The sequence below is a fragment of the Galeopterus variegatus genome, unplaced genomic scaffold, assembly GCF_000696425.1.
Source record: "Galeopterus variegatus unplaced genomic scaffold, G_variegatus-3.0.2 Scaffold2974, whole genome shotgun sequence".
Taxonomy (NCBI): domain Eukaryota; kingdom Metazoa; phylum Chordata; class Mammalia; order Dermoptera; family Cynocephalidae; genus Galeopterus; species Galeopterus variegatus.
The window spans coordinates 35,350-58,945 of NW_007729085.1; the positions used below are offsets into that span (position 1 = coordinate 35,350).

At 39.8% G+C, this 23,596-nt stretch overlaps 1 pseudogene; it reads left to right on the forward strand.

Moving 5' to 3' along the window:
• Positions 1-13,060: 13,060 nt before the first annotated feature.
• LOC103599462 overlaps positions 13,061-23,596 on the forward strand; it is a 166,049-nt pseudogene continuing 155,513 nt past the window's right edge.

The following is a 23,596-nucleotide window of genomic DNA, read 5'->3' on the forward strand; positions in this document are numbered from 1 at the left end:
TTTTATCCACCACTTCCATTTTCCTTTCTCCTTATTCCCTCTTTTCTGTTTCCACCTGCTGTTTCCCTGTTTCTTTCTTTCTTCGACTTTCCCATTTTTACTTTATCTTTTTTCCCCTCATTTTCCCTCTTTTTAATTTTTTGCTCCTCTTATGCTCTTCCTTCTCCTATTCTTTCTTTTCCTTTTGCTTTTATTCTTTTCCCTTCTAAATGAAGGCAATCCTTTAATTCCTAACCTCGATTCTTTTGAATTTTATCTGCATCAGTGCATCTCAAAGTGTGGTCTGGGGATGTCTGTGTGGATCTCACTTCTCTAACTACATATTTGTGTGAGGTCAGATTTTCTGTACATACTACAGCCAAAGCAACAAATAAAAAATTTAATGCCCACTCTTAATTTCACATCCATCTCTTAATCCCTGAAACCTGTGAATGTGTTACTTTATGTGGATGAAAGATTGACAGATGTGATGAAGTTAAGGATATTGCAATGGCAAGATTATCTGGGTGTCCCCAATGTAGTCACAAGTGTCCTTTAAGAGGGAGGGAGGAGAGCCAGAGTCAGAGAAGATGATGTGTGGTTGGAATCAGAGGCCAGAGATAAGGAATATTGGCAGCCTCGAGAAGCTGGAAAAGGCGAGATGTGTTTTCTTCTCAAGACTTCAGAAAGAACACAGTCTTTGATTTGCTCCATAAGACCACTAGACTTCTGAGCACTGTAAGACCAGACTTCATTGTTTTTAGTTCCTAAATTTGTGGTAATTCGTTCCAATAGCAATAAGAAGCTAAAGCAAGGTCTGTGTCAGAGTGGGTATGTCAAGCCGGTGGTTGAGGGGAAGTCCCCATTTTCTTCACTCAGAGAGTAAGACTTGATAGATCTGGAAGGGGAACTGGAAATTATTTTAAGAGCTCCCCTAAAAATTCCCCAGTTGACTCTTGAAATCAGAATGGTTTGAGAAGTGCTGGCCAAAGGCACAGATGAGAATTTAAAGGGTAGGTACATTGTGACCATTTAAGGAAAGGTAGCCTGGATCTGTGGCAGTTGCAAATTGAAAGTGTTGGTGAATTAATTTTTGTAACCCACATAATAATAATTGATTATAAAATCTACTCTAGGACAATTGCTTTAGGAAATTTTTTAAATCTTAATAATCTGGATTAAAATTAAGCATCCACCAATGTAGTAATTGCCCAGCGTGATATGTGGAAAAATACAAAAGTAATCATTTCCTTTTAAGTTATCTATTCAATGTATTTTTTCATAATCATACCTATTTTTCCTTTTATCTCTTTAATTTTTAAAGGACTATTGATTTTATTCACAATGTTAAGTGGAAAAGATTTTATTTTACTTGCAAGGGTGAGGAAACCACAAACAAATGTGAAGTGATTTTTAAAAAGCACCATCTTTGGGGCTAAAAGGGATGCAAATCATTTAAAGTAACTCCCAAGTTCAAAATTATGCAACGGATTCCATGACATTTAGAACAAAATCAAAATTTCTGAATATGGCCTACATAATCTAGACCCTGGCTACCATTGTGAAACCACCTGGCATGACTCTCCTGCCTTATCCACTTTTCACCAACCACAAAGGCTTTCTTGCTTTCTTCAAATATATCAATTGTGAGAAGGCATCAGATGTCTCACATTTGCTCTTCCTTCTACCTATTATCCATACAGTTCATTTTTTTCTTCATCCCTAACTCTGCTCAAATGTTAATTCCTCAAAAAGCCTGTCATTTTTCTGTGTGCTGTGTAGACAGTGAGTGGTGGAAGGACAAGTGTTGAGAAAGGGAGACCAATTAGAAGACTATTATAAGTAGTTTAGGCAGGATATTGTGGCAGCTTAATATAAACATGTACAGACACTGACAGTAAGTTGGCATTACCATTTTGGAAAACTAAAGTTGAATATCTGCATGTCATAAGACCCAGCCATTCCACTTCTAGGAACCCACCCAACACAAGTGAATGCAATTGACATTGAAAGATCTGTACAAGAATGTTATTAGTAGCTTTATTCATAACAGTTTCCAGACTGGGAACATCCCATATGACCGTCAGTAGAAAGAATAAATAAATTGTGGTACATCTGTTTAATAGAATCCTCTACAGAAACGGAAGTAGTGAAATACAATTGTACAAAACCAAATGGGTGAGTCTCACAGATATGTCTAGTGAAAGGAGCTAGGTAGAAGACTCCCTGTTATGTGGCTCTAGTTCTGTGGAGCTCAAGGACAAGCCCAACATTACTTATGATTATAGAATAGGCATTATCTTTGGAGTCATATTGACTGGATGGGGTATGAGGAAGCCAGCCGAAGTGCCAGGAATATTTTATTTCTTGATTTGGTTGGGAGTTGTACAGACCTGTACATCATGCTGTAAACAAGATCTATGTATTTTATAAGTGACAACTCAATTTAAAAAGTAAATTAAAAAAAATTATTTTGGCTTGAATCAGTGTGAATTTGGTAGGACATGGTGAAATTCAGAATATATTTTGGAGATAAGGTTGACAGAATTTTACTAAAGGAGCAGTCTGTAAGAAAGAGGGGGCCACTAAAAATGACTCTACTGATTTCGGAAGGAGCAAATTCATGACTTCATTGATTCTGGAATGAGATGAGATGGAAAAGACAGAGAGCAGTGGAGGGGATTCAAGGACTTATCATCTTTTGTTTTTAATATGTATATATGTTAAACACACACATTTTTTGAAAGCAGAAAATATAAAGTATTTTAATTAGTTATAAATAAAATGCTATGAATATTACAAAGAAAAAGAGCAATTGCTCACCCAGTTGGCTGTTACTCGCTGAGTGATGTTCAGCAAAACAGGGTATTATCAGCTGAATGGGGCAAATAGTGATATTTGCCTTTTAGGATAGTTTCAAGAATGAAAGGAACTTACAGGCCCTGCAATGCTTCATACTATTAAATATAATAGTGTAGAGAACATGAAATACACATCATCCAGTTCCAACATTATAAGGACACATGCAATCTTGTTTCATCTACAGCTCTCACATGATTAATTTGAAGCAAATCCCAGACATTGTATCAGCTTATCCATTAATATTTCAGTATGATCTTTAAAGGATGTGTCTTAGAAAATCAAACCACAATTAAGTATCATATCTAAATGACAATAATTTTTTAATATCACTAAATATTCTACTAATAGGCACATATCCTCATCGTTTTAGAACAGTTTGGCTGTTTAAATTAGTATCAAGATAAGATCCATGCACATGGATTAATGGTTGATATGTTTTTATGATCAATAATTTCATCACTTTTAATTTCTTTTTTAGAATTTTTCTGTTGATGAAACCAAGATGCTTGTCCTGTGGAATTACCCACAGTCTGGATTTTGCCAATTTCAGTGCATAAACTACACTTTGAGCAACACAACCCTATTTTATTCCACAAATGTGCTTTGAATAGAATTTTGAGTGGTTTGCAGTCTTTGCTATTAAAATAGTACTGTGATAAATAGCTTTGTGGGTACTTGTGCTTGTATTTTTGTCTGTATGTATTTCTGACAGATCTCTAGACATGAGATTGTAGTGTCAAAGGATAACACATACAAAATTTTGCTAGATACTGCCAAATTCTCTTTTATTGGGGTTGTTGCATTTCGTATTCCCACCAGCGAACTTTTCGCATGTGTTTCCCCACAACTTTGCTAACACCGTAGGCTGTCAAACTTTTGGAATTTATTCTAATAGTTGAGAGATGCTATCTCAGTATACTTTTTATTTGTATTTATCTTTTTATAAACTAGGTTCAGCATACAGGTGAAATAAGCTGTTTGGCCATTAAGCAATAATTTTGGACCAAAAAAATTTTATAGCTATAAATAAGCAGCAGATAGCCTAAAAAGCTATTTTTATAGCTGATAGTTTATTGGCATGTTAAATGTTGAAAAGGTTTTGATAAACAAAATATAATTGAAATATTATTAATTTAGCATAAGCATCTTTAATTTAGTTGCAGAAACCTGTTCATTATAACCAATTGCAATATATCAGAAAATATTTTGTAGAGTACCTTTCATCTGATAACCATAAGTGAAGAAATTGGCAAAAAATGCTTTTATAGAATCTGTTAAGTATTTTCATGTTTTGGAAAAGATAGAGCTTAGATTTTATATTTCATTCCTGATATTTTTATATGGTCTGAGGCCTCTCTAATTTAGTTTGGAAAACCTGTTAATTATCTAGCAACAGTGGATCACTTTAAAAATATAGAATGTGAGAAAGCAAAGAAAGTATGTCTCCCTTTTCTCCAATCTCAAAGATGAAAGGCTAAAGACAAAATGGAAGACTTCGTTTGGTTCAACAATGGGCCACATATATGATGGTGGTCTCATAAGATTCTAATAGAACTGAGACTTAATTAGTGATGTTGTAGCCGTTGTAATGTCATAACAAAATGCATTACTCAGGTATTTGTGGTATTGCTGGCTAGCAGCAATAGGCTATAGCACATAGCCTAGGTGTGTAGTAGGCTATACCATCCAGGTTTGTGTCGTGCACCCATGATGTTCACACAGTGATGAAATGGCCCAATGACACATTTTTCATAATATATAGCCTTGTAGTTAGTTGATGCTTGTTTGAATACACAATGGGCCTGAGAATTAAGAGAGCAGAAGTAGAAGGGGAAAGATGAGAGGTTAAAAGCTCTCTCTTCCAAAAGAATTGCCTTTTCGGTATTGCTTTGTATGTATTAAAACTTTCTTATTTTGTAATGTTACCCACTTTGGATAGTTTTTCCTCCTCTTCTTCCTTTTTCCATGTTTGCTAAATTAAGCTGGACTTTTCTTCTATTCAGGAGGTCCTATGAAGGCCTAAAGGCACAAGGGTGTGGCCAAATGAAAACAAGGCACAAAACTGACAATTTAGGAAAATTATTCTCGTGACAAAAAATACTGCTTTTTATTACTTTCTTTGATTTGTCCCTGCCATTAACGTGCCTGTTCTTCATTTTTCTAGCATGCTCAGTTCATCCCTATAGGCAGGTCCAGAAATCCTCTGTGATCATTCTGCTAAGAGTCCAGAGACACTCCTGTTTTTCTTGGTAGATGAAGAAAGCGCTTAGTAGAATAAGCACTTTTCTAGCTATGCAATCTTTTCTTTGTAATTAATTAGCCGTGCACCCAGAATAGATAATTTATTGTCTGGAAGTCTTAATTTATTCATTTATATAATGTGGAAGTTTATCTTTAAAATCTATCATACCCGTAAAACATCATTATTAATGACTAACCTTGACACACAAAAAAATATGCTTTATTGTTAAGCAGCTGTATGAGAAATTGGAAATATTTTTAATTACAGCCAAGTACATTCCACCTACTAAAACTCTTGCACTTTGTTACAGCTAATTCTTGGGTTTGAAGGAAACTTTAGATCTAGAGTTCATAGTTCACTGAGCTTAAGGTTAATCACAGAGTCTTTAAAATTAAATGCTATATTTACAGAACTAACAATTCAATTTAGAAAACATACCCCAATTGGATTTGCCACACTTGCCAATCACATCCAGTCAATCAGTTAGCTTTGTCTAGAATGGGAGAGGGGAACACTGTTCAATTCTATTGAACTTATTTAATACATTTGAATATAGAGTGAGGCAAAATAATTTGGATATTAATATCAAAAGGACAAAAGGAGCATGTATAAATTGTACATTTATCAACATATTAGAAAATATGCCAATATTGCTATACTTCACGTATGTGAGTATATGAATACCCACACATATAGGAGGTCCTAATCGCTGTTTTGAATATTTCATCTAATCAGAGAACAGAACTTCTATGTTGTGTATATAAACTAACGTTGTAGAATATAATTTCTGTTTTATTATTTGGATATAGATGATGGGAGAATGATCAGGAAAGAAATGTTTAAACATCAAAAATAAGTTCAAATGCTCAAATTTGCATTTTATTAATGTGAAACAAGTTATATCAAAAATTCATTGCATATTTTGTAATTTTAGTAATCTCTAGGTGTTATATCAATAAGATACAAACAATAAAAACTGACAACAGAGTAGCAAAACTAGTGAGAAAATTAATAGGATCAATTCCAGTAATTTATTTAAAAGCACTTAAAATTCAGAAATAGACCCACACAAATACAACCATCTGATTTTTGTTAGAGGTGTAAAAGGAATTCAATGGAGAATTGCTATTCTATTCAACAAATGATGCTGAAGCAATTAAACATTCATAGACAAAAATAATGAACTTTGATCCACATCTCACATTTCATCCAAAAACTGACTCAAAATGAGTAACTTAAACCTATAACACTTAAATGATAACATAGGAGATTGTTCTTAGACATCTGTTCTTAGACATGATACCAAAGGTATGAACCACAAAAGGAAAAAAAAAATCAATAATTTGGACTTCATAAAAATTAAAACCATTTACTCTGAGAAAGGCTCTATTAAGAATATTAAAAGACAAGCTACAGAATGAGAAAAAAATAATTTTACACTACATATCCGACACACTCATGTTGGAATGTACAAGGACCTCTCAGAACTCAACAGTAAAACAAATAAAAACTCCCAAACAACCAATCCAGTTAGAAAATGGGCAAAGGACATCAAGAAACATTACAGTGAAAAGGATATAATGATGGCAAATAAGCACATGAAAAATGTTCAACATCACTAGCCATTAAGGAAATACAAATTTAATCAAAATGAGACATCCCTACACAACTACTGGAAGAGCTAAAATATAAAATAGTGACAATATCAAATACTAACAAGGATGCAGAGAAACTGAGTCTGTCATACATTGCTGGTGGGACTGCAAAATCTGGAAAATGGTTTGATGCTTTCTCAAAAAAAATCACATACTTACCATTGTGCAATGCAGTAATTGCACTTCTGGGAGTTTCTTATGAGGGTTAGGTTGTATGTGGGAAATTATGTCCACATAAAAACCTATACACAATTGTTCAGAGCAGTTTTATAAGTAGCCAAAAAACTGGAAACAACCAAAATGTTCCTGGGCAAGTGAATGGTTAAACAAACTGTGATACATCTGCACCATCAAATAGTACTCAGCAATAAAAAAGGAATGAATCATTGATACATAGAACAACTGAACTAGATCTCAAGGGCATTTTGCTGAGTGAGTAAAAGCCAAGCTATTTAGCTACGTTAATCTACACATCTGTTAAAATGGCAAGGAAGTATGCACACACACTGTATTAATGCCAATTTCTTGGTTTTAATATTATGCTGCAATTGTATAAGCTGTTAACTATTGGGGGAACTGAATGAGACTACACTGGATTTGGTTCTCTTGGTAACTATCTTTGCAACTTCCTGTATCTGCAAGAGTTTCCAAAGCAAAAACAAAAACAAAAACAAAACAAAACAATCCCAACCAAACAAACATAGCCAGTTCTAAATAGCCCTTCTGTCTTTGGATTTTGGATGTTTGTAAGATGTGATGTATAGAACTGAAGCAGCAAAGTTGTCTCAGGAGACAAAGAGAAAGGAAGAAGCCATTATGTTGAATAGGTAGAATTGGAAACGTGGAGGACACTTGGATTCTTGATGACATCCTTGGACCACTAAGTTAACTAAACTTGGAATGACTTATATCTGGTAAATTACTAAATAAGCTGATAAATGACCTCATTGTTTACACACACACACACACACACACGCACGCACGCACGACGAGCTTCCTCAGCTACCAAATGCTACAAAACTTAAATAGGACTTTTTTTTAAGTAAAATTTAAAATTCTGGCATATAAGTACTTAATCTGCATCGTCTTTGGAAATTTTCAAATGAGATACCCTGGAATGTCTCTCAAAGAAATCTACATTCATCATGTTTTGTAAAACTACTGAACTGACAAAGTATGAGAAAAACACAGATTTTGTACACAAAATAAATGCAGAAACAAATTCAGAAGAAAAAAGTATAATGTGAGCTTGAGTAATGGCCATGATTCCTAGTAAAAGCTAGGTTAGGGTTTTTGTCATGATTTGAAGAATCTTTAAAATCTGGGGGAAAAAATATAGAGGTCTATAAGTAATAATTTTAATATACATATTTTTTGTAGGCTAGCCAGTATGGGGAACTGAACCCTTGACCTTGGTGTTACGAGGCTGCAACCTAACTAACCAGCCAGCCCTCTATAAACAATATTTTAAAAAGAATTAATGTGATATTCCAGAACAAAAGATAACTCTTAAGGTTAATTAGGGTATTTTAATTTTAGCTTAAAAAACTTTATATTCTCTCCCTGATTTTACTGCCATGTAAAGATGCTAGCCCAGTATTTCGGTTAGTACATGCTTTGAGTTTAAATTTTTAAAAGTTAAACTTTCAAAAATTTTTACTTTAGTTTTATGATTTGGGTCATCAGAGTTTCTACAAATTGTTTCAATATTACAAAACTATACCATGTATTTAACTAATGAACTTGTAATAATGAATAACTTTTAAAGTGCTTAAGCCTATGAATTCTTACAGTATAACCAATTACATATACTTAATTTTAATTTCTAGAACTTAATTTTAAGGCCTTAGACTAATATTTTATTGAGTTAATAACTTAAACTTTGGCTACTTGGACAATTTCTTTCCTTTTTTGGCAATTGGCTGGGACAGGGATTGAACCCTGGACTTTGGTGTCATCAGCACCACAGTTGAACCAGCTGAGCTAACTGACCAGCCCTTCCTGGATAATTTTTAAGAAGAAAAAGCTACAAAACACTGGTCATTAATCATTGTTTATATCTACCCTTGTCTCTATTTTTATGTATTATACAATGGCTGTGGAGTAAAAGTAAATTCAATTGCCTTTAAATGATCCAGCTCAAAAGTCATTAATCTGATAGATTTGGGCTTATGAAAAAAACAGTTTCTGGCTTTCTGTGTTCTTTTTTTTTTGAGTTTGGAAAAACAAAATTTCCCCAATGCAACAGCGTTGGCAGGTGAGGCCTAACGGGAGGTGTTTAGGTCATGATGGCTCCACCCTCATGAATGGACTAATTCTGTTACAAAAAGAGCTTGCAGGAGTTGGTTCACTCTCCTCTGCTCTTCTGCCATATGAGGACACAGAATTTGTCTTTTTTTGCCTTTCTACCTTCTGCCATGTGAGGATACAGCAAGAAGGCCCTTACTCCACATCGGATGCCTTGATCTTGGACTTTTCAGCTTCCAGAACTATGAGAAATACATTTCTTTTTTTTATAAATTACCCAGTATCAGGAATTCTGTTTCAGCAGCACAAAAAAGATGAAGACAGACAGTAACATAAACTGTTAAAATACTTCGTTTAAGAGTAATGGAAAAATGCAAATATATTTTGTACCAGTTTGCTAGGGCTGTCATAACTAAGTACCACAGATTGGGTGGCTTAAACAGTGCAAATCTATTTTCTCACAATTGTGGAGGTTGGAAGCCCCAGATCAATGTGTCACCAGGGTTGGTTTCTTCTGCAGCCATTTTCTCCCTGTGTCTTTACATATTCCTCTTCTGTGTTGGTCTGTGTCTTAATCTACTCTTCTTATAAGAAGAACACTCATGTTGGGTTAGGGCCCACAAAAATGACTTCATTTTAACTTAATTACTTGTTTAAAGGCCCTGTCTCCAAATGTAGTCATTTTCTCGAGTACTGGGGGTTAGGACTTCAACATATCAATTTGGTGGAGATGTAATTTAACTCATAACATATATACAGATATATGGTAATAAATATAATTTGTTTAATACCCCAACATTTCATTATAAGTTCTTTTTAGATTGGTGGAAGAATCTGTTCTCTTGGTTTAATTTGGGTACTCTTAGCTCCCAGTTTACACGAAAACTAAAAATTCTTATTAGAATCTTTATAATCTTTTCTTAATATTTGTTATGTTGCAATATTCAACTGCCTGATCTCCAGAGTTTAAATGCTACTATACAGTTATTGTCCCAAAATCATACACCAAAAAGAATAAGAACATAAGCAGAAACTTGTTATGTGATCATACAAGAGTGGTCCAGAGTTAAATTGATCATGTCCCCAGATGATATTGATTTATTGTCTAACACAGGCATTAGAAAAAGGGAAGACAGAGAACTGTAGCTACCTATGATAATATAACACCATTTTCTGTTTGTCCTAGGAAATTCTTTACCAGAAAGGTAGAGAGTAAACGAAAAGATAACTTGACTGTTTGCTTCAGAAAATTGCTGTGAACCAATTTATCTGGACAAACAATTTGCTCCTCTGGGCAAATACCTCTCTCATCAGGAAAACAGAATGCTCACTGGTGCAAACAGCTCACATATCATAGAAGATTTAACTCATCAAAACCCTTATCCCACTATGTCAATCAGTTCTAAATTATTATTTAGATTGGGTATCCTTCCTTGATCTCCCTCTTTTGAGATGCAACTGAAATTGTCCAAGTGGTGTTCTCTCTTGTAGTAGAGACTCTGATAAACTCAGCATTGCTTGATTAGCAGATTTTTTTTTTCCTTTTTGTCTTTTTTCATGACCGGCAACGGATCGCAACCCTCAGTGTCGCGCCCGTATCGGACTGGGACCGGCAACGGGATCGCAACCCTCGGTGTTGCGCCCGCCCCTCACTCAGCCAGTGAATGGGAACCGGTCTGTATGTGGGATCCGAACCCTCAGCGGGAGCGCCGCCTCGCTCCCAAGCTACATTGCGCCACCGGGCTGGCCCCAATTAGCAGATTTTTTATGGTCATTTTTTGCGATATGACAGATGATATATTTACCAAATATTAAAATATAAATTACCAAAATTGTAAGTAACATATTAGATGTATTGAGAATAATTTGTTTGATGTATTTACATATAATTTTGAAAATTTTATTAGTTTTTATTTCCTCAATACTAAATTTTCCATTTCAATTAATTAAAATTCAGTTAAAATCCCACAGAACATAATATTTTTAACAATTATATATTATAATAATAAGTAACAACATTACAGAGACATAACATAATTATAAGAGAAGGGATTAGTGAATGCCAGCGTTTAGGGATTAGGGGAGAGGGTGGATGTAGCTATAAATAAGGTACATGAGGGAGTCCTGTGGTGATGATATAGTTATGTATCTTGATAGTGATGGTAATTACAGAAAGCTACAGATGTGATAACATTGTGTAGAGCTACACACACAGACACACATGCACATACATAAACATACTGAGTGCAAGAATAGCTGGTGAAATGTGAATCAACTCTGTGGATTATACCAATGTTTTCTTGGTTTATGATATTGTGCTGTAGCTGTGGATGATTGAGGGAGGCTGAGTTAAGGTTACACTGGACCTCCCTGTACATTTCTTTGCAAATTCTTTGCAAATTCCTGTGAAACTATAATTATTTCTTCAAAAAAGTTAGAAATAGAAAATAGAACCACCAAATTTAAGTCTTCTTGACTCAGTGCTTAATCATTAAATTCTTTGATTCACCTAAAAGTTCAATTCAATGCTGAAATTTGATGAGGTAATGAAGCAGGGTCAGGCACTGTGATATGACTACATAATGTCTGGTTCATATTGGTGGTGGAAAGTAACAAAATGAGCCAGGCAATGAGTTTGAGGCAAGCTTTAATGGAAGTGCTCTCGGGTGAGGTTCTGTGGCTTGCAAGGGAGAGAGGCCAGGGAAGTTGCTTCCAGGATAGATACAAACAGGTATTTATAGGGGAGGGCTATTGGTAGGTTTTTGCCCATATATTGTGTGGTTTTGAGCAGGGTTCAGTTTCCAGTTCCCACCTAACAGGAGTGACATGGCCCTGGGCCATTACCCTGCCAGCAGGAAATTCCAGGGAGGATAAGGGTAGAGGGGTGGAGTTAACAAGATGGAGGCTCCGTTGCCACTTTGTTGCCGCTTACCAGTCCTCCTGATCCCACTGGCCCAACATTCCAACCTTTTTTTGTTGTTATAGGGTGACAACTCAGATCTGTCTACTTCCTGCTGAGTAAGGGGCATCATAGGGGTTGTCAGAAGTGGGCACATGGGAGCAGGAGTGAGCAGAAGCTGGTTGACAGATACCCTAGACACTTCTCGAGTTCATTCTTGAATGAAGCAAAGGAGACAAGGGGCTGTGGTTAACAATATCCCGAAAATAAGGAGGGGGCTTCTTAGGGGGAGGAGCCATGTGGTTAATGGGGTTTGCCACCATTGATGTGAGATAGGGTCTCCTGGGTGGTACCGGGTCTGAAGGGACTCACCATCTTTGGTGAGAGCGTGGAGATTGGTTTCGACTACACCTGTTGCATTGATGTAGTAACAGCATTCTTCATTAAAGAACATGCAGGTGCCGCCTCTATCTGCAGTGAGGAGGTCCAAGGCGCGTCGGTTCTGGAGGGCTATTCGAGCTACAGATGTGATCTGGTGCTGCAGGGAGGCTAGAGACTCCGCTGAGGCCTCAGTAGCCACCCGGAGCCTTTCAGAAAGGTTCCTAGTGGAATCTATAGAATGGATAAGAGCCCCTGTGCCCAGCCCTGTGGCCACCAGGGAGGAGGCCAGGGAGACCCTGCGGACTAGGGGGAGAAAAGCTGCCGCATGTTTTTGTTTTTCTGGGGGATTAACTATAGCTATAATTTTGGCCTGGCTATAGATGGCAAGCTGGGGGACCAAGGAAACAGGCAGGCAGTGGAGGGAGGCAGAAGTGTTGAGAGACTTGGAGAGGGTGCCATTGTACCAAAAGAAACCTCCAATGGAGGCTTGTTGTCTGGTGGCATTTGGTTGGGTTGTATTGCAAAGAGAGGAATTAGGGGAAGAGTAGCAGAAGGGCAATATTGGAGCTTGGGGGTTAGTAAACAAGGGAATGCTTTGGAGAAAGGGCAAAAACCCCTGAGGAGTTGAAGTGGGGGTGGATAGATTAAATGGGCCAGGAAGGGGACAGCCACCAGTGCAGATTTATCTAAGGCAGCACACAGAAAGCAGTGGGACAAGTTAACTATGCTGGAAAGGTTGGTGATGGTGGTGCCCTGTTGAGTGAGCTTTACCCAGGAGAAGGCATCTTGACCGATATGAGGGCCGATCTGCAGGTGTTCTTGGAGGAGCTGCTCCTATGCCTCAATAATGCTAGTCTGGTTACTGAGAACAGAAAAGACCTGAGGGATGACCAATGTGTAGGCCCTGTAAATGTTAAGGGAAGCAGCGGGGTAAGATTGGAAGGGCCAGCGGTACAGTTTGGCATCGACTCCGGAGGCCCAGTGGTCATTCCAGGCATCTGGAATAGTTAAATAATAAGTGGTTTTTCCATTAGAGGTGAGGTGGTATTGGGCCCGCTTGGTGCCTGCATTGTCCAGCTGGGCAGTGTGCATTGTGCAATAGTGATAAGGGCAACCACCGTTAGTTTGAATCCAGTAAGCGCGGCAGTTGTAAATGTGTTTGGTCATAAACGAAACAGATCTTCCTCATGGGGCAGAGTTAAAAGTGGGGATAGAGAAATTAACTGAGGCCTGGCCTCCCTGCAGTTGGCAATCAGTGGTAGAAATAAGTCTGGCATGGGTTTGATGATTGGTTGTCCAGGTTTTTGTTAAATAAAATCTCCGTTTGTATTCTGAATCAGTAGCGGTAGGAATAAGATGCAGAGTCAGGAGGAGAATGGTGACGTGATAGCCGAACCCAGGTAGGTCCCAAGGGCTGGGTTGTCTATACATCTTGGGAGGGGGCCTCAGAGGGGGCACGCTTAAGTTTGGAAAGGTGTACCCAGGGGTGGTGTCCCAGGAGTTTTGTGGCTATGGGGGTGGTTAGAACCACCGTGTAGGGACCAGGCCCCCTGGGCTGTAGGGTTTTTGGATGTGGTTCTTTCAGTAAGACGCTATCCCCTGGGGTTAAAGCCTAGGGAGTATCCATGGTGGGGTCCCTGGGGGTGGGAGTAACTGAGTCAGCATGGGCCTGCAAAAGGGCCCTTAAAAGGGTTAGGTAGGGTAGGTAGGATAAAAGGGAAGTGGGTGAGGGCAGAAAGTCATGGGTCAGCAGGAAGGGCCGTCAATAGAGGAGATCAAAAGGGCTGAGGGCTGATGGTCCCCTAGGGGTGACCCTAAGCCTTGTAAGTGCCAACGGGAAGAGGGTTGGCCAAGATAAGTGGGTCTCGAGGGAAAGTTTAGTAAGATGTTCTTTGAGGAGGCCGTTGGCTCGCTCAACCTTACCAGAGGATTGGGGATGGTAAGGGATGTGGAGTTCCCAGGTGACGTTCAGACTTTTGGAGACCTGCTGGGTGACACTGGAGGTGAAGGCTGGGCTGTTGTCAGATTGTAGGGTCCATGGGAGGCCAAATCTTGGGATGATATGTTCAATGAGAACAGTGGCTACCACGTCTGCTGTTTCTCGAGCTGTGGGGTAAGCCTCAATCCAACCTGTAAAGGTGTCCACCAAAGTTAGTAAGTAATGATACGTTTTGTGACATGGCATGCAAGTGAAATCAAGCTGCCAGTCCTCCCCTGGTTGATGGTGTCAGAGCTGATGGTTAGGTCCCACTCTGTGAATTCCCCCCTAAGAGTTAACAGCAGAACAGGTGCTGCAAGACTGATGAACCTCAATGAGCTTTTGGAGGTGTGGGTTATGGAAAAGGGGTCCTAGGAACTGATATAAAGCTTTTGGGCCAATGTGGAGGGATTGGTGGACATCTGTAATGATGCTGCAGGCTAGATAGCCCAGGAGGGTAACCTTATTTTGGATAAAAATCCAGCCCTTGTTCCCGATAATTCCCCCTAACCATTTGAGGGTCTGAGTTTCTTCTTTGGTATATGAAGGGGAATGGGGTGTGTTGAGGAAAAGGAGAGGAGCTGGGGCAGAGTTTAGAGCCATAGCCTGGGCTGTGGAATTGGCTTTAGATATAGGGTCTTTAGAGGACTGGTGGTCACGGTGGTGAACGATAGCCACCTCAGTTGGGAGGCTAAGGGCCTCAAGTAGCTTTGATATGAGGGGCCCATTGATTATTGGGATCCCTTTAGTAGTGAGGAATCCTCGTTCTTGCCAGAGGACAGAATGAGTATGGGTGATGAGGAAAGCCTATCTGGAATCTGTGTAAAAAGTGACCTGTTGTCCCTTGGACAGGTGGAGGGCCTGAGTGAGGGCTATCAGCTCCACCTTTTGAGAGGTCATTCCAAAGGGAAGGGGTACAGCCTCTAAGGTGGCATCTAGAGTAACGACAGCATAGTGTGCATGCCTTTGGCCATCTGGGGCAATGAAAGAACTATCGTCCACAAAAAGCACACAGTCAGGATTAGATAGGGGCTGGTCAGAGAGCCCTGAATGTGAGGGAATAAAGTCCTCTAAAAGTTGAGGACAGGAATGTAAAGGGTTGGGAGTAGTGGAGGGTCATGGGGTTTAAGTGGGGGGAGGTGGATAAAGAAATCTGGGGATTTTTGATGAAAAGGAGGTGGTACAGGTGGATTCTGGAAGGAGTCAGATGGGTAAGTGATTTGTGGCTGAGCAGGCCCCCTAAGCAATGGGAGGAAAAGATAGTGAGGGATTGGCCCAAAGTAAACTCGAGAGCTTCTTTGGTCAGGGAGGCAGCAGCTGCTAATGCCCTGAGACATGGCTGCCATCCCTGGACCGTGACATCTAGCTGTCTTGATAGGTATGCCACTGCCTGATAGGCCGGTCCTGCAGGCTGGGCCAGGAGGCTGGTAGCCAAGCCAAAACGCTCATCTGTAAATAGATGAAAGGGATTTGAAGGATCTGGGAGAGCCAGAGTGGGGCCTGCAGTGAGACAATCCCATAGCCTAAAGAAAAGGTGTTTGACAGTGGTGGGGTCAGTTAATGGTTCCTGCGGGGTGTCCTTAGCTGCCTTGTATAAGGGTCACACTAGGAGGGTGAAGTTGGGGATCCACTGTTGGAAGAAACCCACAAGGCCCAGAAAGGAGAGGATGTCGTTAGCACTTTGGGGAGGTTGGAGATCCCAGAGGAGGTGGATACGGTCCCCTGTAAGAGACTTGGAAATGGGGGTTAGGGATATGCCTAGGTAAGTAACTGTGGGGGTGCAAAGTTGAGCCTTGGAAGGAGTGACCCGATAACCCTTAGACCCAAGGAAATTGAGAAGGGTGGCAGTATTCTCTTGGGAAGAGAATAATGAGGGGCTGAAAAGAAGGAGGTCATCCACATATTGGAGGAGGGTGCTGTACGTTAAAGTGCAAAGATTAAGATCTTTGGCTAAAGCCTGGCTGAAAAGATGGGGACCAACTCTAAAGCCTTAATGCAAAACAGTCCAGGTAAGTTGTTGCAAACTATGTGTGTCAGGGTCCTCCCAAGTGAAGGCAAAAAGGAAATAAGAATCTGGATGAAGGGGGTCAGAGAAGAAAGCATCTTTGAGATCTAAAATGGAAAAATGGGACGTGGTAGGGGAAATGTTGGAGAGCAAGGTATACGGGTTGGAGACGACCGGATGGAGTGGGACTACAGCGTCATTAATAAGTCTTAAATCCTGCACTAGGCAGTAGGCTCCAGTGGGCTTTTTTACGGGGAGGATGGGGGTGTTGCAGGGGGAGCTAATGGACATAAGGAGTCCCTGCTGGCAGAGCCGATCTATGATGGGTTTGAGTCCTCTTCTGTGGGTTTCTGAAATGGGGAATTGAGGACGGGAAGGAAAGGTGGTTTGATCTTTTAATTATATTTTTACTGGGGAATGGCAAGAAGCTACTATTGGCTTAGAAGTATCCCAAACCTGGGGGTCTACCGACAATGGGAAGTGGGGTGGTTGAGAAATGTCAGGTGAAACTAGGGACAAAATAAGGTGGGTGGAAACAGTGGGTGAGGGGGAAAGATGAATGGTGGCCTGGAGCTTGTGAAGGATATTCCAGCTGAGGAGGAGGACAGGGCAGGAAGGAATTATTAGGAAAGAATGAGAAAAGGGAAACCCATCCAGGATACAGGAAAGGGGTGGGGTGGTCCGTGGATTAGAAGAGGTGGTGTCAATTCCCATGACTGCCACTGGGGAGGGGAAACTGGTGCCCAAGTAGTAAGGCAGAACAGAGTAGGTAGCCCCCATGTCCAACAGGAAGGAAATGGACTTGCCCGCTACCTGAAGCATGACCCTGGGCTTGGCGTGGGTGAGAGGGGTTTCTGAGTCTGGGCCCTGTCAGTCGTCATCCAGGCCAAGGAGCTGGAAGGCAGGACTTACCAGCTCAGGGTTTCCTCTGCATGGAGGTGCTGGCAATCCCCCAATTCTAGGGCAGTCAGATTTCCAGTGGCCCATCCTCCATCAATGAGGGCAAGGGCATGTCAGTATCTTTGGATTTGGACATTGACGTGCCCAATGTCTGTCAGCGCCACACTTGAAGCAAGCCCCCGGCGGGGGGAGGTGCACTGGGTTACCCCTCTCCGTTGTCTCCCAGAGCCAGCTGGCTGCAGGGCTGCTATCAAGGCTTGGGTTTGGAGTTGGACCTTCTGATGGACCTGGGCTTGTCTTTTAAGCTCGGCCATTTCCTCCCAGGCATTAAAAACTTTAAATGCCATTCTCACCAGGTCAGGAATGGGAGTTTGAGGAACCTCTTCAGCCTTTTTTATTTTTTTGCAAATATCAGGGGCTGAGTAAGAGATAAAATCGGTGGCTAGGACAGTAGCTCCTGCTGGATTAGAGGGGTCTAGGTGGGTATACTGAAGTAGGACTTCAGTGAGTCTATTAAGAAAAACAGCAGGACTTTCATCTGGAATTTGGGTGATTTCTCACATTTGTCATAATTGACAGCCTTATTAGCAGATGCCTGCATTCTGGTGATGAGGCACTGAACCATGTGGTTGTGGCATCAGTGGCCATCTTGGCCATTCTGATAGTCCCACCCAGGGTCTGCAATGGGAACCACCTGAGCCCCTACTGGCATAGTCGGATCAGTTAAATGGACCCGATCTGTATGTTCTCGGGCAGCAGCCTGGATGCATTCCCTATCCTCTGCTGTGAGGGTTGTAGTCTGGACGACACGTAAGTTGTGCCATGTTAGGTCATATGCTTGGGCTAAATATTGGAACTCTTTGGTATAGTTTCCTGGGTTAGCAGAATAGGAACCCAGCTGCCTTTCAATTTGGGAGAGGTCTTGGAGCAAGAAGGGTGCATGAACTCAAATCACCCCTTTGGCACCAGCGACCTCTCTTAAGGGGCAGACCAAGTTGGGGGTAGGTGGGATTACTTGGGACCATGTCCAGGCAGAAATGGGAGGCAAGCCAGGAGGAAAGGTACTGGGGGTGAAGGTACTGGGTCAGCATGAGGCACCAGGGCAGGTGCAGGAGGAGCAGGGGAAGAGGGAGAAAGAGGCACTGAATAGGGAGGGGGGAGTTGCCCTCAAACTGGTGGACTGGCCAGGTTTTCAGGGGGTTCTGACAGAGGAGAAGGGGGGAAGGATTTGGGGGTTTTTGGAGCAGACAGAGCTGGTGTGGTCCAAGCGAGGAGGACTTGGGAAGTAGAACATCAAGTGCAGAGGAAGGGATGAGAGCATGGGTCTCAAAAAGCCTATATGTAGGGACTTTGGACCATTTGCTTTGGTGTCTGCAAAAGTTGTCCAAGTCCGTGAAGGTCTGATAGCTAAAAGTGCCCTCAGGGAGCCATCAAGACTGATTGTCCAATTGATATTGGGGCTAGGCCACTGAACAGTAATGAATAAGGTGGCGCCTTCTCAAGTCTTGTGAGAGGCCCAAAGTTTTGAGATTGGCCAGCAGGCAACCCAAAGGGGTTTTTGGGTTGAATTTGGACTGGGAAGTTCCCATCATTCCTGCCAGGCAGGCCAGGGATTAAAACAGGTATCCCCATTTGGAATCCCAGGCTGCAGTCGGATTAAAAGAGGCTGCTGTGAGTGTGGGGATATCTCCCAATCCTCAGGCACCGAAAGAGAGTCACCTGGTGACTCTGGAAGTCACCTCAATGCAGCCACATTTTTAGGCAGGACCACCCAGATCAGAGCATGGAATGGGGGGGGGGAGGCTTTACCCGGTGTCTCAGGTGTAGGGCTCAAATGAGGTCCTGGTAATGAGAGGAGGGAGGCCTCCCATGGGAGTTGGACATCAACCTCCTCCCAGGTTTTGGCACAAAATGTCTGGTTCAAATTGGTGTTGGTAAGTAACAAAAGGAGCCAGGCAATGGGTTTGAGGCAAGCTTTAATGGAAGTGCTCTCGGGCGAGGTTCTGTGGCTTGCAAGGGAGTGAGGCCGGGGAAGTCGCACCGTGGGTGGATACAAACAGGTTTACATAGGGGAGGGCTGTTGGTTGGTTTTTGCCCATATATGGTGTTGTTTTGAGTAGGGTTCAGTTTCCGGTTCCCACGTAACCGGGGTCATGTGGCCCTGGGCCATTACTCTGCCAGCAGGAAATTCCAGGGAGGGTAAGGGTGGGGGGGTGGAGTTAACAAGATGGAGGCTCCGTTGCCACTTTGTTGCTGCTTTCCAGTCCTTTTGATCCCACTGGCCCAGCAACTAACAACCATTTTCTTTCCCCCTTTCACTTACTGCCAAAGTTTGCCTCTCATTATAAAGGATGAAAATGTCAGATTCTCACTTTCCTGGCTCCCTTACAGTAAGGTTAGGTCATAGTTGTGGTTGAAAAGATGAGAACAAAACCTTCTCTCTTCCTCTTGCTCTCTCTCTTTCTTTCTCTGTCTCTGTAAAATCCCTTGTGTATGGGGCATCTGATATCCTACCTGATAAAAAGATAGTACTGTGAGGATAGAATCTTAACTTCTTTTCTTCCTTTGGATGCAATTGTGTGAGGATGTGACATAAAGAGACACAACAGTCTTGAAGCCATGAAGCCACAACCTGAAAACAAGAACCCAGCTTGCTCAGGATGATGGAGTGGAAGGACACTAGAATTTTGGTGACATTAAGACATTGAGCCAACCTTGAAAGTACCTTTAGACTTCTTGTTATTTGCAATAAATATTTATTTTATTATTTAATTAATTGTTTATTAGTTATTCCATTACTTGCAGCCAGTAGCATCTGCGATTCAAATATTGGACACATAAGGCTTTTTTTTTTTTTTTAGTAACAAGTCATTTGCTAAAAAAATTCTATTTAATATGATATAATATTCCCTTAAAAAATTAACATCATGTGCCTTCATAGAGATATTTTTAAAAGCACATTTTAAAAACCCAATTTGTCACAATCATTTAAATATGAAAATTTTCCAAATTAGCCAATTTCAAAACACCACATACTATAATTGATTTTCTGATGAAATAATTTTGTCAGGCACTTGGGTGAACATTTAGACTTCAATTAAAATTTAGTAATGGTGAGAAATAGTAAATAATAATGCCATTTTCTTGGTGAATACTTATTATTTTTTCCTAAGAAGACTCCAAAATAAATATGAAAATTTAAAAATGCTATGAGATTTCCTTGTACAATGTTAAAATGAGCCTAAATGTCCAATTCCCTCGATCTGAGTTTCCTATGCAAATGGCAGTAAAATACAAGAATATGGAGTAACCTGCAATAACACTAAAAACTAAATAGCAAATCCACTCATACATTCAAGACCTCAAATTGCTATTTTCTTATATTGTGATTAGGAGACAATTAACATTATCTTATTTATTTATTTATTTATTTGTTCATTGATTTATTTACTTATATTTTAGTTGAAGATCTCAATTGGCTTTATTTCAATTCCAGAATTGGGCAACATGTATTCCATAAAATAGAATAAGTGTTCCAATGAGCCAAGCAGACAAAGTTGCTTTTATAGACAGAAAAAGGCTGAAGGAAACAGAAAAAAAGAACAAAAAGAAGATTGGTCATTTAAAAATTACTTTCCTTGTAAGGTGGAAACAGGAAGACAGAATAATAAAAAATATATATATAAAATCGGGTTACTTCAGGCTATCTCTTTTGTGTAAGGATTAAAGCAGGGGGGACTTCATCATTATGCCTAATGAAGAATTAAACTGGCCTGTTTAGGAAATTAGCTGTTACCTTTCTCCTGACTTCTCAGAAGGTCAGACCACAGCCTAAGAGATATGGAACTTAGCAGTGGTGACTCCATTTTGATTTTTAGTCTGTTCTTTTGGGACCTAGTGCAGGAACTTATTCCAAAACAATGGCCTCCTATAATTTTTATTTAGCAATTCCCTCCCTTTGGTCTCTCTCTCTCCTATGTGAGAATAAGGAATAACCTACAATAACACTGAAAACTAAATAATGAATCCACGCATATGAATCCACCTAGGTGAGAGTGTGACCTAGGTGCATTAATGCCACTCTCAGTTACCATCATTCTGGATTCCTGGTCTCAGCATGCCATTTATAGCTTAAGGCAATCTCATTATCGTGCATTTCTTTGCTTTTCAGCTTGTTTGACCATTTGACAAGAGACAATTTGACATTCGGTGGATGGCTGCACAGAAACATTTAAAACTCTTGAGGGAATACAGTGCACCAGGGAAGTGACTATTATTACTATTCAGAAGATAATACCAAGAGTTTGGAGTATGTTTCTTGGACAGAATCCCCATGAACCAAACCAACTAAAATCAAACAGATCAAAGAATGAGTCAGATGAGCAGTCTACCCATTTTACCCAAGTTGTCCATTAATCCTTTGTAACCGAGTATCTACAATATCTGATGTATTTATTCATGTGCAGCAGGAAGTGTCAGCAACTGCACAGATTTCTTCCTGTTAAATCAGTAGGTAATCTAGCATCCTGTGTCTAGGTTGAAGCAAGGAGTGACAATTTTCAAGTTAACCAAAAAAGATACTTATTTTGAAATGTTAGCTACGGCATTATCCTTTCAAGTGAAAGAGGAAGGCATAAGTAAGGAAAAAGTAAGAGGAGTAAGAATCTCATTTTAGTAGAAAGTTGTGTTCTGAGATCATGGGGAACAAAGCTGTCCACAGCATGAAGTCAGCAACTTCTCATCCTGGTTTGCAAATTTAAGTATCTCTGGTTATGGCATCAGGTGTTTTTGGTGAACTCTCTGTGTGGCCCACACATCACAGGTGAAACCTGTTCCTTGAAATTTATAGGAAATTGTCCAGCTTCAACTTATAGGTCTTAAGGAACAGAGCAGTTCTTGCTCTTAGAGAGCTGTAGCCAGATATTAGAGAAAACCAGAAGAATTTAGAATCCAGTCCATTGTACTAGTAGGTAATAGAACTCAGAAATGGTAAACAGGGGTACAGTCTAATAATAACAGGTATGCTACAGTTTTCTTTTGAAACATAAATTTTTCCCTCCACAGTCACCCCCATTTCTATCAAAGACAATCATGGCAAGACTGATTTTCCCGGTTATTTACATAAATAAAGCAGAAATAACCAGATAGGATCCTCTTTAATTTGCTCTGCTGGAAATTTTGACAAGGAATATCAGATTAAACTTTTTAAAAACTCAATGCTAAGAAGCTAAACCAAGGAAGACAGAGTTGTTGGATCTGATATCTTAAGGTTCCTGGGCATGCCAGAAGTGACAAATTTTAATTAATCTCTGTAAGGTTTGAAACCCTTGAAGCCAGGCATTCTATGCACATTTTCAAATATGACATTCCAGTCAAAGCCTGGTACTATAACTAGTGTTTTTAATTGTATTCTGTTAAAGAGAACAGATTCTTATTGAAGTTATATAAATAACCATAAAAACAAGAATACTTATGAATAGTTTCCAAATTCTGTAGAGATCAGGTAGGGAGGAAAAGCAAACGTTTCAATTTCTGTGTACAAAAATATGCATTACCAAATTGCTGTAGCTTAAAGTTTTCTTAAATCTGAAAAACAAAACATTAAAAGAACCAGCAATGTTTCAAAATAAAGAAACTGTAAAACCCATAATTCTTCATCAGTTCATTCAGTTTTATGTAATTAACTTTTGCTCTTTTGACCTTGGTTAGCAGTTTCACAAACTCATCAGTATCTTCATTAGAATTTTAGAAATTCCGTCCAATGGCATAAACTCAAAATTATTAGGAAACTGCACCTGTCAGAGTTTTTTTTTTTTATTGTTTCTATGAACTTCCTTGAAGATATAACACTATAAAAACTCTAACTGCTTGCAAGGAACTTTGGGAAAAGGCATCAAAATGAAGCAAATGACTGTGGACATCACAAGTCAAAATAGCCAAAAAGATCTGATGAGAGTTACACAATGACAAGAAAATTTAGTTGTTTCTGTGGCATACAACCATTTAAAATAATCAAAACTATGACTAATTGCATTTATATCAAGACATAGATTTCTAGGAATCTTATACAATTTTGGAACACTTATTAATAGCATATTTATATAACTCAAAGAAGGTTGTATTAGTCCATTTTAAACAAAATATACAGAACTGGGTAATTTGTAAAGAAAATGAAATTTATTGATTACAGTTTCTGAGGCTGCGAAGTCCCAAGTCCAAGGAACACATCTGTTGGTGGTGACAGTGATCCAGGGGTTTCACATTGCAAGATGGTGGAAGCAGAGAGAGAGCAGAAACAGAGAATCAGAGAGACAGACTTTCCTCTTCTTTTAAAGCCCTTAAAATCCACCCCAACCACCGTTTTTAATCCATTCACTACTGCACAGTTCTTTTTTTTTTTTTTTTTTTTTTTTTTTTTTTTTTTTTTTTTTTTTTTTTTTTTTTAAAA